Here is a 15372-nt window from a genome sequence, read left to right as displayed (position 1 = left end):
TGTATGGAAGCTTTTACATTACTCGTCGGCGAAAATTGGAGCGATAAACTTCGCTACCTGTGAAACGGGGATTATAATTATGAGTGATTGATATTATGTATACCTAATACACTAATTATTCCTCAATCTGATCTATGTGGACAAACGGGGTATAAATAGGCCACCTAACAAAGTGCATTGAGAAATATAATGAAATGAAGTAAATAATGCCATTTGATATAATATTGTGTTACTGTACGCATATCTCGTACCTAAGATATTATTATTTTGAAGCCGCATCAGATTAATAATTAGAAGAAGTCAACTGAAGTCAAGCGGTCTCATGTGAACTATTATAATATTTGTTCTAGGTCGTGTGTTTCTAAACGTTGTGAATACGCAATGCAATATACATTAATTCGCTTATGACTATTATGCATATTTGTTATTTTAAAATTTAGCCCATAATAATCACACATCTACCCATAAAATATACTAAATTAATGTACCACTGCCATTGAATATCCAACACGACAAAGAAAATAGTACCGTTCTGTTTTTATTTTGTTTTATAGGGTCCGTGAATAGGACAACTGGGCGCCGGGACAATTGAGCACCGCACTGTCGAATGGAGTAAATAGACGTTCGTTACGATTTTATACAGAAAGTAGACGAGGAATTTTAATCGGGTTCTATCTACTACTCAGTAGTTTTAATTCATTTTGGTCTTAACGTATTTTTTTTTTTTTTTTTACTGCGAATTGAGAATTATCATGCCTAAGGCTTTAGGTATATAAAAATAATTACAAGATAAAAATAACTTTTTATATACAACGTTCTTAAATTCTGTTGAACCATATAAACTTGACTTGACTAGCTTAAACGATCAAAAAAATTTGTACTTGACATGTCGTATTGATTTCCATAGTAACGCACATATATATTAATAATTTAGTTGCTAGGACCCCAGACCCCTAGCAACCAATAATGGTGTCGAAATAACTTTTCATACAAAAATTAACTGAAAATGAATTCAATTCTACTTAAAGATGGCTAAAAGTATTAAAAATGCATTGGCATCGTGTTCTGATATATTCTAAAAGTTTCAAATGTATAGCTAGTCGGGAAGTTAGTTAAAAATTAAATTAAATAACAAGATTTGTACCGGATAAAGAACCACCGGACAAATAAGCATATGAGTTGAGAAAAACGTTGCAATAAAAGAACTCTCTTCTAGTAGGAATATAAATATATGCACAATTAAATCAATATTTACCTGTGCATGTTTACATTCTCACCAAGTATTAAATAATAATACAATAATTTAAATATAAATAATAATATTAAATATGTATTTTAAAAGTACTAATGATTCACGAAAATCTATTTATTTTCGAATTCCGTTCGATTGCGTGGCGCCCAGTTGTCCCGGCGCCGAATCGTCCTAGACCCGTTTAACGGTACTGTCCTCAATTATCTCACTATAATAAGCACTTACTGTGTTTTTATATTACATACATAGTATATAACATACAAACGTATACAGATATGCACAATGAAGAAATACACTGATCCGTTTATATTACCTAATTTTCAATTTCTAGGTGCGTCCTTTATCTTAAATTGTTACAAATTATTAACATAGAATTTGTTCGATTTTCGAAGAGTTTCTTATGAGGAACCTATCGAGAGCCAAGATGTATAATATAATTAAGTATATTAAATTGACCATTGATCAATGTCAATAATGTAGCCTATAAGCTGTGTAAGTTTCATCAACATTGGTTGAGTAGTTTTTGTGTTATAATTAAATAGACAGACATTCAATCCAATTTTATTATTGGTATAGATTTATAGAATGCTTGTATTTTTCACATTTATAACTTGTTCTCTTAGATTATAATGCTATGTTGTAAAAATCTTAACAACATGTCAACATATTATATTAAAAAACAATGAAACAATAATATTGCTAGCCGATTCTAACAAAAATATAGAGTTATTTGTGCTATGCATGCAGTAGATATTGTAGAAATATTACCAAGCTAAACTTGTTTGCTTTGTTGTTTTTTTTGTTGTTGTTGAGAAACACTGATAGTAACCACGTGTTCGAGATGGAAATATCTTTTCACATGTACTATCAGATTAAAAGAACAATTTTATGATACGCTGACAGCTGATGATGGCTACAGATTAGTCCATAAATAGTCACGAAACTTGTAATGATTTTCAACATAGCTGTCATAAATATGTGTCACTTTTTGAGTGATTGACTTTCTGAATATTTTTTTAATTAGTACTTAGATTAATAGTGTTAATACAATGTATATTTGCATTTTGAAGAACAGTATATCTTTTTGAGTTTATTATTACCTTGTATTTTCTGTGACAAAGTATCTACATAATATCAAGTATCCCCATTTAGTCATATAAAGTGAGTGTATGTACGTACCTATTTATTATCTATTGCAGTTAAAATTTATTAAAATATAACCTCTCAATAGTTGGTATTGAGAAATTGTCTATGACATAAATAGTATGAATTGATTAACATTTTTAGATAGGATTTAATTATATATTTTTTTTCAAAACATGAGTATTGTATTTGATTAAGTATATTGTAATACTATAAAGCGTTTTATAATTACTAATATACTAATAGGGATGGTAGAGGGGACATGCTTGTGGAGTTTGCTGAAACCAACAATCTTCACATCATGAATTCCTTTTTTCAACATAAACCTACACGTAAATGAACGTGGAGAAGCCCGACAGGAAGGACCAGCGAAATCGATTACATCCTCACTGACAGAAAATATACATTTTTAAACTGTAAGGTGATCAATCAGTTTAAGACCGGCAGTGATCACCGGATGGTGAGATGTATGATAAGATTGAACGTCAAATCAGAAAGATCCAAACTGCAGAAGAAGTCAAATGCTCGCGTATACCTGCAGAACAATACTGAATTCCAAAATGAACTCAAAAATGCACTATCGGCTTTCTTAGATGAGAACGAAACCGTTTCCCTATCCAACGCGGAGGATATAACAAATATTATTCTACGTAGTACTACTAGTCTACAAAGTAGGTTTGAAAATAAATGTAACAAAGACGAAAGTCATGTTCAACTGCTTTGCAGGCCAAAAAGAGATCCTCATCAATGGCACTCAGCTCGAACAGGTGAAAAGCTACATCTATCTGGGACAACAAGTATCTATAGATGGATGTATATTTGATGAAATTGTTCGCAGAGTAAAGCTAGGCTGGAGTGCTTTTAGCCGCCTGAATAATGTCTTCAAAAGTGACCTTCCACTGTGCCTAAAGCGCAAAGTGTTCAACCAGTGTGTGCTTCCCGTGATGACATATGCGTGTGAAACATGGACCCTAAGTAAAAGAGAGATCCAGAAACTTAGAGTAGCACAACGTGGTATGGAGAGGTGCATGCTGGGCATAACGCGAAAGGACAAAAAGAGGAATGAGTGGATAAGGAAGCAGACAAGGGTTTGCGATGTAATAGAGTTTATTAAAAGCCTAAAATGGAGATGGGCTGGACACATAGCTCGAAGAAGAGACAATCGTTGGACAAATCTAGTCATCCAGTGGTATCCAAGAAGTACAAAACGTCCACAAGGTAGACCTAGAGGCCGCTGGATCGATGAAATGATAAAGTTCTGCGGAAGTACGTGGCAACGCAATGCACAGGACCGAGAGAAGTGGAAGCAACTTGAAGAGGCCTTCATCCAGCAGTGGATAGATTCAGGCTGATGTTGATGATGATGATCTTCATTTATTTGAGTCTTTCAAATCTTAAAACAATCATCTTAGAGTAGAGGTTAGTGTAGCATGGTTTTGCATAATATGTGGATCCGGATATAATCCCGGTTCGGTGCGATGCGTGGGTGGAGTCTGGGGGTGAAAACATTGCATATATAAATTGAATGTCACATAAGCTAACTCGTTTCATCGATAATTAATTGAAATTCGATTCAAATGATGTTTGGGGATATGTATATATATAATATATTACCATTTCCAATCCTAAGAAGATCATTTGTACGTCCACAAGGTGGAGGTTGTATTAACAGCTTTTTGTTTTGACGAGAAATGGATGTTAACCATTTGTTCAACCTGTTAGGTCCATTACTATGGTCTAAAAACATATTGGGTGAATTTTCCAGATCCGGGATTTGAACCTGGGACCCACAGAATTATACGCCGACGTGGCAATTGCTCGGCAATCATGGGCGTTATAATATAATAAAGTTTACCAAAATATGTGGACACAATTATTATCAGTCTTTGGTTATTAATTGTCCATATATTTTTATATAAAAAAACAAGTTATATAATATGTTTGGTGGGTATCAATTTACTTGGAAAAAATGTATTTAATACCTACCGAATAAATGAAAGTCTCATAATGATAAACCCCATTTTTCTACGAAATACATGTTTTTGGCAGAATATTATAATATCTACTAAAACCCTTGTGCTAGTTTGATATAATCAACACAGTTTTAACTGTGTACCATATCTTTTGTCCATACTTGTATACGGCGTGTATAAGATTGTGAAGTATATAATATTATTTGGTACAGACGCATAATATAATCTGGAAATACGAACAAAAGTAAGTACTTGAAATTTGGCTCACTCTCATTCGTTAGCCCAGACAAAGTTTGTCTAGAGAAACGCGTAACGAACATAGCATATGTGAAATTTCTCGACATTATGTTTGGAAGTTGTTAAATGATCCAATCTGTTAGTCTCGTTATTTCAGAATCTAAATGATATAAAAATAACGTAACACTTGTTAAAAAACGAAAGGTTTATTACTTTAATATTATCGTTTGTTTATCCATATTATTTTGTTGTGATATAATACGATTTTATTGAGATTTTGTAGAGGAAGCATTACCTATTATTTTTTTAAATTATTTAATTTCAGTCATATTGCATAACTTATGGCCTGCCGCGAGAGTGAGAGAAAGAGAGAATGGAAATTCCCATGCATTAAACTGCAACGTAGTTTCCTATCACCGTAACGCAATATGCTATTTTAAGGCTATACTTCAGCTGGGGGACGGTCTAAAACGATCGTGACTACGCGACGCGAAGATTGTGCAAACGACGCCTGCAGAACAAAACATAATTTGTCATAAAAATTCAACATGCTTCCATTTAATGTTCTGTTTATTGTTCTATTAGTAACAATAATAAATTATTCATTGACATGTTTTCTTTTTCAAGTAAATGAGTAACGTTTTTTAGTCATCTTTACACGATTTAAGAATTAATACCCCCGTCGCTAACACAAAACAAATTGACGTGTTCCAGCAAGTCCAAAATTTCGTCGCGAATATAGTTGAAAATTATTTGCCGTTTCACTGAAGTATGCTCTTTTGACGATTAATGCAATGAGAGCCCAGAAGAAAAGCAAAACATCATGCTTCTTTCTAGTGGTGAAACACAATTAAACATGATATAATATACCGCTTCAGTATCCTCAGCCAAAAATAAAGTACGTTTGTTCAAGTTAAGTAATTCACAGCCTACTCGAAGTTGGACATACCTGGCCTACTAGATGGTTTGACCGCTAAAAAGATGTTATGGGCCACCGATACTTTCAGCTATGCGGACCGCGAAATACAGATATGATTTTATTATTTTATAATAACGAGGTAGCCAATGAATGAAGTCAATATTCTCAGTACGTAGTGAGGCATATGGCAACGAAGAATAATACAAATTATTGTTGGCCTACAAAAACTTACAAAAAACACCTATCCAATAATTATTAATTTATGTTTGCATAATATTTTATAAATATTTTGTTTATTTATTACGCATGTTTAGCAAATTGATGAAGATTTAAGTCTCAATTTTATATGGTCATATTATTATGTGCCTACCAGTGGACAATAGGATCAGAAATATCTATGAACAATAGATACTGAGGTCCGGCAAAATGTCATTGTCTGTGGTCTAGGAACCGGAAGCAGCAGGCCACGCGACTGGCCGCCTAATTTACCGCCAACTTGGTACCGCATCCGCTGTCGACATGACAGTTGCATTTGGCGCCAAATGCATCGCGTATGCACAAACGCGGCGTTGGTTGTTTTGAATTTTTATTACGTTCCATTTGACGTGTGGTTAGCGCCGGTAATTGAAATGATTTCAGAAAATCGCCATGTTTGTATTTAGAGACATATGAGTTAATCGTTATTAATGTCGCAGCGTTTTAATTAAGTTTACCACGTTATAAGTTATGACGTGTCAAAACACATATTATGCAATACATGGTTTTGACGTATGTGTAACATAATATGAATCACGACAACGAATAGGGTAGATAGGTACTTTAGTCGATACTAAATATTCTAAAACACAACCTACTTATTCCTAGGTTATGTTACATTGTAATATAATAATTTATGTTTCAAATAACAACATAAATGTTACATGACTGCGTGTGTGGGCATAATAATAATATACAAGTACCTATCAACAAAAGTGTCGGTACAATAATTGTTCAGTAATTATATTTTGTTTTCACAGTTTTTTTAAAATTCAAACATTGAAAATTGGGATTTTTGTCAAAATTGATTTATAGACTAATATTAAATGTCATCTCAATAAAAAAATGAAGACTTTAAAAATACGAATTGATAATTGCGAGCCCAGTTTAATTGAATAATTACGAAATATATTGCTTTCTTTCGAAAAACCATAAATAATAATAATATGCTTATACGGGATACTTTATTCTCGTAAATCACCTTGTGTGTTGCCTACTAAAAAAACATTATCCAGTATTAAACAAAAGTGTGCGCCTAAATAATGTTTAGTTCTTAACCTTACCTCTAAAGTAGTTCCACTTCTTAGACTTGAAATATATTATGCGAGACTTCTAAATTTGTTGAAAGAAACGAATCCGTTGAATTTTTCATGCTTGAGCTCTAGAAAATTTCAGGAAAGTTCCGTGGAAGTGGAAAGTTTAGCTAATATGTCATAGGTCAACGATTGTAGCCCAAGAGAGAATAAAACAGAATCTATTTGAACTTAAAGGTGAAATTCAGTGGTTTTTATTTATTTAAGATTCAAATGACAAATCATATAGACAACGATAGACACGAGTTATCATTATTACTACCTAAATCCTTTGGAATATAAAAATATAAAAAATATTGGAAACAATCTTGACCCGAGTGAGATTTGAGCACATAATTATAGCTATTGTGGTCTAACCACTAGCTAACGAGCGAACTATTATTATTGTGAAAATTTATAATACTCATGTAATTGTGAATGTATTAAAATTTCATCAACATGACTCGTATTTTTGTAATTTAAAAAGGTTTCCTAGTAATTTATAATTAGTTATGTATTATAAATAAAGAATATAATAATTATATTCTTACATCTAGTGTATATTCGTCTAAAAGTAAACATAGTCAAATTTCAAAAAAAGTGTAATGATTGTCATTACGTTCTATTTGATGAATTTCACGTTATCTTCATTTTCATATAATACTAACTAGAGAGTAACAAAGCCATATATGAAAAATGTGTTAGCAAGTCGAGATGGATGTTTGACAGGTCGTTAGAAATATTATGTAAAATACTATATAATATCTTTCTGAGTCCACCAAAAGCCGAAGTTAGCGCGCAAGATTTAAGATCAAATGATTCTATAAAATTTATCTACCTCTGACTTGAAGAGGAAATGGTTATTTATATTTTCCCGATATTCCCTATAACTATAAAAAGCTAAAGCCACGTTGACACGGTCCAAGTACGATATAAGCACACCTGGATCGAGTGCCATCCAAGTGACAGCTTCATACTAATTATTCCTATCCAAGCTAACTTGGATGAGTAGGACGCGGTCCAAGTAGCTTGGATAGGAATAATTAGTATGAAGATGTCTCATACGTGTGCACTTGGATGGCACTCGGTCCAAGTGTACTTGGATCGTACTTGGACCGTGTCAACGCGGCTTAATACCTACTTTCCTATAGTATTATTATCTTTCTTACATTATTACCGTAAACCCTACTCATATTATAGATTGCGGTGGGTACTGGGTGTATTGTTCAAATATTTTAATTTTATAGATTCTTGCTAATTTTTTTTAGAGACACCCAGCGATCAAGTGCCTATCATGAATTTATTGTCGAACGTATACTGGTTATTAAATTAATTAAATATTATACATTAATGTATTAATAATTATATAATATGATAGATACATACCTACAATAAAAAAATAGACAAATTTGCGATTTTATTTTTAAAAGAGTTGAAAAGTCAAAGACACCCTTATTTATAATTGTTCTATTTTATGCCAAAAAAGAATATATTAATACTCGTATTAGAATAAACTAAAAACTTATTCCTCCATAAATAAGGGAATAATTTATTGCCTACAAGAGTTTCCAGCATTTCCTTAAGTAACTCAATTTTGCCAAATATGTTCAAGCACCATTGCTCAAAATAAGCTTCGATATGCCTAATAAAATACGTATAAAACAAGCCAGCCAACCGAACGAGTACGTACCACATTAGGTATATTAATCCAGAGCTACGTCGGTTAGGTTGGTAGACTTGTAAAGTGTGGCGTGCACAGAATATCTATTTTAGGGAAAAAATATTCATGACATTCCAAATTTAAAATATTTATCCACCTAAAAATAATAAACTACTTATATACCCCATCGTAAATGGCAATCTAAAAAACTAATAGGTATCTAGGGTTCGAGACATATGAAAAATGCCGGATATGATAAAATGATCGAATTTAAGAATTTTTTCTCTCGAGAATTCAATATTGATTAATTGATTACTCGAGAATATTTTTATTTCTGATTTTAAACTCATCCGGCCCATACTTTCAACAGTTATTACTCAGTTTATCACGAATTATTTAGTCAAAATTCGATAGCTTTTTTAAAAAACTTTTCTTTTCCAAAAAATATTTTACCTGCGAATAAGATTTTCTTGCCCAAAGATTTTACCCGCCTAATTTTACACCTTTTTTCCGGTAACGCTTTTTGATGATTTCTTGAGAAATGAAAATAATGAAATTCGAGAAACGTCTTTTTCCATTATTTTTCGAGAACTCTTGAGATGAGAAATCTGGAGTATAACATCCAAGTACATTACGCTAGGCGTGTACAAAGACCCTAGCGAATCTAGTCTATGTTGCAATGAGCATTAAAACATTACTGAAATTATTTAAAATAAAAATTTGCAGCAGTTAATAAATAAAATAATTGGCGCGAATCGACAGGAATTAATTGACATATTATTCATCTTATTTCCAGACTTATCTCTTTTTTCAATAGTTATATAATAGTTTTATTGATTTATAAGATGTGTGATTATATGTAGTTACACCCTGCTACACCACTGGATGAGAAAGGTTAGTTTAACAGACACGTAAGACTGATTTTCAACGAGAGGCCATTATTCATTTCAAACGTTTTTAAAAATGTTTTTATACATGTTTCTACGTTCGTCCTTTCTCTGGGGCTGTGCTAAAAACTTTAGGTCGTTACTCTTTGTCCCGAAATCTAAGCCTAAGACAAAAATACTCACCTGGGAGCTCTCATCGAAAATATTTTTCCAACAAGATTTTTGTAAAGAATTGCGTGCTTGTTCAACATTATTTTCTCTTATATTAGTAAATTTACAACCACTATTTTTCTGTTACAATATATATTTTATACTGTTAGTTGATTGTCCATTAAATTTATTTATTATTGTTGTACGAAAAATAAAATAAGTGTTTATTTCTGTTCGATAATGTGAGATTTAAAACCTAATTTAAAAAATACCAGATGTAAACTAACTTTATTATACTTAACTTAAAAAAACGTTAGATTAAGATTACAATAGTCAATACGCACAATAAAAAGCGATTAACTACAGATTTTGTAATAGACACGATGTAATAACTTAATGACAAAAAAGATTTAGATGCCAATGTGTAAAATCATTATTTAAATATGATCTGTGGCAATTTCATTGATATATAAGGTCATAATAATTTTCCACTTAATGCATTTTTTTTTAAATACAAATTTATGAAACCGAAAGGCAACACGTTTGTCAAGGAATAATATTTTTTTACAAAGTTTATTAATTTTAAAACGTATTATAGAAACAACGTTATTTTCATGTCTCAGAATAAAGTTTACTATGTTTTTATATTCCTATTTGAATCATGCAATCCATTAGCCTAATTTAATGTTTATACTCAATCTCGTGTAGTTATGATACTCTTGTAATAAATATTATAAATAGATTACTCAGAATCGAGCACTTGAGATGATTTAAGACGCCAGGATTATTTGCATGAAATAACATAACAATAAACATTTTAAAAATGGATTCCACTTTTATATTATATAACAATTTATTTTCGTACTATTATTTAAATTATTTACTATTAATTATTGTTGATACAACATATATTTTTCAATTGACAATGGTTATATTATTATAAACTATCCAAAAACTTCCGTATCCGGATATTTATACGTAAACATTTCACCGCAGATTACTTATTCGTGCGCTACAGTACGTGAAACATGAGTTCGTGTAACATTTAATCAAATGACTAGTTCATCGTTGAACATTTTACCGTGGAGTATATTTGTACGTATGCTACAATACGTCGAGATGTCTTTACTAGGTTAGGTTAGGGTTAATCTAATTGGAACAGTACTATTTGCAAACTATCGCCGCATTTTGTAAGATACGTAAAAATGTATTCCACGGTGAAATGTTCAACGAAGAACTCGTCATTTGATAAAATGTTATACGAACTCATGTTTCACGTACTGCGGCGCACGAATAAGTGTCCCACGATGAACTGCATACGTACAACTTACATGTAACCAAAAACTTAATGTTAGACAAAACGACAAAATAATACCTAATTCTGACAATTTAAAAATTAAATAAATAAACGGAGAAAAGTAACAACACAGTACTCAATACAGACTCATTTTAAAATCTCAATTGAATACCACAACCAACTTGCACAAAAAAGTAAAGGTATGGTTCATAATGAAATCAAAAAAATGTTCATAAAGCGGATAAAATTGGCCCCGGTCATTATTAAAATGATGATGATTAAGAGCCGTACCTTACACGAATTTCTGTGAAAACCACTGAACCCTTTCGGTCGTTGATGGTTTGATTAAAAGACCTCGGTTCCAGATAAGTGCAAAAATAAAATATATTACAAAAAAACAAACACATAAGCGAGCAAGAATATAGTTATATAATATAGAAATAAAGTTTGGAATAGACATTCATGCGTATCTATTCGATACACAAGGCTGCTATCAGCAGCTATCGAGGGTAGTTTACCAAATTTATGTATTATAATTGTTAAAATAAGTTAGCCGTATAAACTGTCAAAACTGTATATCACACTCTAAAAGTTGACACAGCCAAGAGAGGTGATATTTAAAAAGTTCCAACGGTTAACTTATTGTAATAATTAACCACCTGAATACATAAAATACCCTCGATAGCCACCGATAGCCGCAAATAGCAGCCTTACATATAGAATAGATCCGATGGAAAACGGTCTTTTGCGCCACATTAAGTAAGCAAGCAAGTATGTATTGATATCGTCTTTTCTGTCTGGTCACATTTCAAGCCTAGGATTTAACTTACGATGCGTACTCCGGACACGTCATGAAGTTAATTACTCCATAATACTTTTATTATATAAACAGAGTTTAATATCAGTACCAACCTCCCAGTCGAACCAATAATATTCATTTTCAACTTGATACTATTCCCAAGACACGCAAAAGATTGTTATACTAAGCTTAACTTTGTTATATTTTGACACAACCACCCATTCTCTCCTATGATTTCCCACCGTATTCGTCCGGAGGAAGCGGGCGGTTTGTTAGTACGTAAGTATTAGGTTAATAATTTTATTAATGCAATTATTTTACATGGACTTTGTTAATATAAAAAGGTTAACCCATCATATGCACATAGCTAAAGGGGTTAAAGATCACAAGGTTACATGATTTTGCTCAGAATAACTTCATAACTTATTTAGTGGCAAATTTTACACTGAACCGTAGCAAATTTATGTACCGTTGTGTGAAGTAGCTCCTAAGTCCATAAAACATTTTCGTGTCTGTTCGTATCCGGACGGAAATAAAATAAAAGGTTCATAAAAGTTGGCTTTTAGTTTTATCGGTTTTAAATATTGATACCACACGTAAATTTGATAGGATGGAGGGTAGATATGTATATTTAATAAAAGGAGTAACAGAGTATGAAAGCAGATAATATAGCCAATAGTATATTAATTGTTAAATTGGATTGAGCTAAACATAAAGGACCCAACTGAAAAATTGCTAAATGGAGATATTGAGCTTTAAAATATGTACATATTTTTAGATACTTTATGTAAACTATTAAATACTATGACTATTTTTAATCTATCTTTATTACCAATTAAAGTATACAAAATGCAGTAATAAATACATCTTAGGATATTAATCAATAATACAAATACTTACTAGAAACTATTTTACATAATGGAACCGATGATTTCCTTTTTTATTATTTCAAATTACCTGCAAAGTAGATTATTTATTTACCATAAAACATCTAAGCGGATATTATAATTATTTGCATGTGTTTAATAATCAAAGAAAAATAACTAAGGGTATGGATAAAGTACTCTATAAATAAAACGTTGACCTCTTGCTTCTTATGATACTTCGATACTGACTATGAAATATACTCGGCAGTTGGTTCCTTTTCCATAGCAGAAATTTAGACGTTTAGAATATCCTGTCCGTTGAACAAAATGAAATAAATGAAAAAAAAGGAACTACACAAAAAAATGTAACTTGGATCTCTTTAGCAAATTGAAAATTGGAATGTTTTGAACTAGTTCCATTCATAACCCAAAATACCCAAAAACGTTAGTTGGGTCCTTTATGTTTATCTCAATGCAATTATTCTATGTATACCTACAGTAACTTTATTTTGACTTAATAAACCACAAAGTGCTTGGATGGTTAACCCTAATTCCAGAAGATTTTATTATAATTAAATATTGTATCTAATTAATGAAAGATTTAAATTTAATATTATCTGCATCCATTCCATTATCGATCCATTACTAAAGAGTATATTTTTGTAATAAAAGAATCGAGCTGAATTTGTAAGAACAGGTTGATATTAATTTTAATTAATTAATTAGTTGGAATTATCCAAGAATAAGATAATAAATGAACACCACATTGTGTAATCACATCGCCTTTATTATATTTAGTATGAAATTTAATATAAATATTATTATTGTAAAGTGGTCTCATTTGTAAATTCACCTGTACCTATGGGTAATTGTATAATTTAAAATGGTAATGCCTTAGACTCCTTAGAGCTTGGAAACGTACGGATTCACGGAAATAATAAATTACTTAATAATCTGTACGAAAGTAAAATACGGTTTCCACGTGAGTACGTCTATTATTAGTAATTGTGATTGGTCCCAATGTGAGAGAGATAGAGTCACATACAGTCTCACTATATGAATACTTAAACTTGGCATGTCATTTATTTATCGTATCGTAACATTGATGATTAATCCTAAAAGGCTGCTAAAGATCGTTAATGACACTGCAAGAAGGTATAATAAAATTTATCGATATAACTAGAACTAAAGATCTAAGTCGATATCAAATCATTCAATCAAGCACTTCACAAATAACCGTTCTTCGTATAAGGTGTTTGTCCGCAATAGACATAAAACTACCAAAATAATAAAGGCACACTATCATGTAATATTAAAATATACGTGAAACAATAAATACCCATAAAAACAGTTCTGTGTTTATTAATACTTTGGAAGCTGAAGACGCACATGGCGCGTAATAACTAGGCGGTTGATCGATGTAATTAACGTGCATTTTAAAAGTGGTAATTAAAAAATCATTATCTAGTCAGCAGCGAATGAGTATTCGTATATAAAAATAAACTTAGTAGTTGGACGTAATACCAAATTAAAGTATAATTAAAATAATAAATAACTTTACAAAGGATTCTTAGAGGCATCGTGTGGTGTTCATATTATGCTCTAACTAAAGAGCAGATATGAACTAAGAAGAATAAACCAAAGCATAATAATCTATGTGTATACTAGCATTGAATTAAGATTGACTGGAATTATTAAATAATGGAATAATTCGCGAAGGGCCTCGTAATTTATTGATGCACATTTAAAAAATATGTGGCACCTATGGATAATTTGAATTATAAAATCAACATTTTTTGTCTTTTAACGCAATTTCAGCTCGATAATATTGTACGTTATCTTGAAGAAAATGAATTTATACAAATATTTGTAAAATATATGGGTAACCTTGACCAAGTGTCTGAATTTAATTATGCAGCCATTTCTAAAAAAATAGCTTAAGAAAACAAACAAGGGTATTTCTCTGGTCTCATCATTTTCTGATTTATTCTCATAGGTGTGAAGCAGGATAGGCGTTTTTGGATCACATCCCATCTCGCCACTTCGGAACGCGCTAATCTATCTGAGGTGTGAGGTTTTTCTCAGGCGGATGATTGATGGATCCCAGTGGAGTGCTAGGGAGCACTGGCGCCTCCTCTGACCTTCCCGCTACGCCACTGATGTTTAAATTCGAAATGAAATATACAGTGGGATGTAGCATTATTTAGTAATCTATACGGGGTTACAGAAGAAGGTTTTAATTAATATTTCGTGATTTTGAATAGTATGAGAGAACCATTTTTCAAATAAATCATTATGGTTAATATTTTTTGCAACATTTCAGAGTCAAACTTTTTTAATGATTTAAAAAAGAGATTTGTCTGCACGTTCACTCTATTTTTTTTATTTGCTGTCCGGAAAAAAATAATTTTGCGCGCTGCATGATAATTACTTTACCAAAACTGTATCGTTTATAATACACGGAATTATTCATTTGTATAAATAAAATATATAGTGGTAGCTATGTTTTACTTTTGACTATATTATAGGCATCAGTGGCGTGCGGTCTATAGATGATGTAGATTCGGAGTATACACAGACAAAATACTAGGTTAAATAATAAGGATATTAAGAGATAAGATACGTTATTATTAATTGTTTAATCGTGCGGCTCAGGGGGATCTGTCAATTTAACTGTCGATTATTTCTGCATTAAGGGGGGACATGCTCAGCGTACATCAAAATGGAGCTTTTAAGCTATTTTCAAAGCATGATCCTGGACATTCTTCGAACGTTGTAGATAATCTATTTACATAATTTTGAAGCCTTACTATTCTTTATATTTTAAACATTTGATGGCTGCATAAAGTATTTTTATTACA

General features: G+C 31.6%; 1 protein-coding gene across 5 annotated transcripts in view; it reads right to left on the bottom strand.

Annotated features, from left to right (window-relative positions):
• The window catches only part of Ih (hyperpolarization activated cyclic nucleotide gated potassium channel Ih), a 297036-nt gene that overhangs the window by 33989 nt on the left and 247675 nt on the right, over positions 1-15372 (bottom strand). The gene's annotated exons all lie outside the window — the stretch shown is intronic.

This window comes from Rhyacophila brunnea, unplaced genomic scaffold (genome assembly GCF_057557595.1).
Source record: "Rhyacophila brunnea isolate RB1 unplaced genomic scaffold, BYU_Rbru_1.0 scaffold_16, whole genome shotgun sequence".
Taxonomy (NCBI): Eukaryota; Metazoa; Arthropoda; class Insecta; order Trichoptera; family Rhyacophilidae; genus Rhyacophila; species Rhyacophila brunnea.
Note: the sequence above shows the minus strand (reverse complement) of the source record. Positions and strands in the feature narration are given on the sequence as shown.